The sequence below is a fragment of the Aplysia californica genome, unplaced genomic scaffold (genome assembly GCF_000002075.1).
Source record: "Aplysia californica isolate F4 #8 unplaced genomic scaffold, AplCal3.0 scaffold00298, whole genome shotgun sequence".
Lineage (NCBI taxonomy): Eukaryota > Metazoa > Mollusca > Gastropoda > Aplysiida > Aplysiidae > Aplysia > Aplysia californica.
Genome location: NW_004797568.1, coordinates 48650 through 49823, shown reverse-complemented (window position 1 = coordinate 49823; position 1174 = coordinate 48650).

Below are 1174 nucleotides of genomic sequence, written 5' to 3'. Positions count from 1 at the left end.
AAATTCTTGTCTGTGGTTGTTTATTTTGAAACATTTAAGATTGCTAATACGAGGATCAAAAAAACAATCAACAGATACAAAAAACCCGCTCTGCTTATTGTTTACCAATGCTCGTTGGAATGAAAAGAATCGTCGAAGTGGGCGGTTGGCGGGTGCTCTAGTGTGGTTTTCTCCTTTTTTCCTATCAAACGTCTATCGTCCTTATCTCCTATTCTTCTTTTTTATGTTTGTTACTCTCTTGTAACACCTCTAATCTTCTGGCGCTCATGTGACCTTATGCAGTTGCGAGCGCCGTAAAACCTTTACTAAAACTTTAAAAAACAACAACCCAGAATCAACGAGGCAGTACCTTAGGAAGCTCATGCAGGCTGCTCACTAATAAAAAATAATTCGGTAGAGACAAATGAAATTTCTGTGACAATTGAAACGACCTAAAGGTCTTGAACGTCTAGCTTTCGCTAGTAAAACTGAAGGAAAACGAATATGTGCTGGGTTGTTCTCCACGTGTTTTTTTTTTTACCACAGATCTCACAAAAAGTCTGGAGACATCGCATTAATGTACGTACTACTTTACGCGGGAACATAGTATCTCATATCTCATACTGATGTCTTCAATACCAAAGGATAATCCTTTTTTTTTTTTTGGTAAGCGTTTTACGGCGCTCGCAACTGCATAAGGTCATAATCGCGCCGGACACTAAACATTTTTGGTAGGTAGGAAATTTTGAATTTTCGTTGGGTGGCGGCCGAAGCCTACTCTTATCGAATTTAGACCGCCAATGGATCTTTAACTTGCGCAACTTACACACGAGACCTCCGAGATTGTCCACCCTTGTCCGAGAAGGTTAGGTGTTGATCTTTCCTACCAGAAGATCAGGGCTGTGGCTGAAAGACTGCAGTAAGAAGGAGCCAAGGAGAAGCAGTAGAAAGGCTGCTGAAAGAGTCAGGAGCCCAGAGGAGGGGGCAAAGGAGGTGAAGTGGTGGGGGCAGAAAGTGGAAACGAAAGCAGACGACAGAATATTGCTACAGAGCGTGAAAGGATGTAATATTTAGAGAAGAAAATGTTTCCGTCGTAACCCGGATTCGAACCCGGGACCTTTGAACGAGAGGTGAACATCTTAACCTAACCTCTAGGCCACGAGAGCCCCAAATGACAGTCTTAGAATCTCTCTCA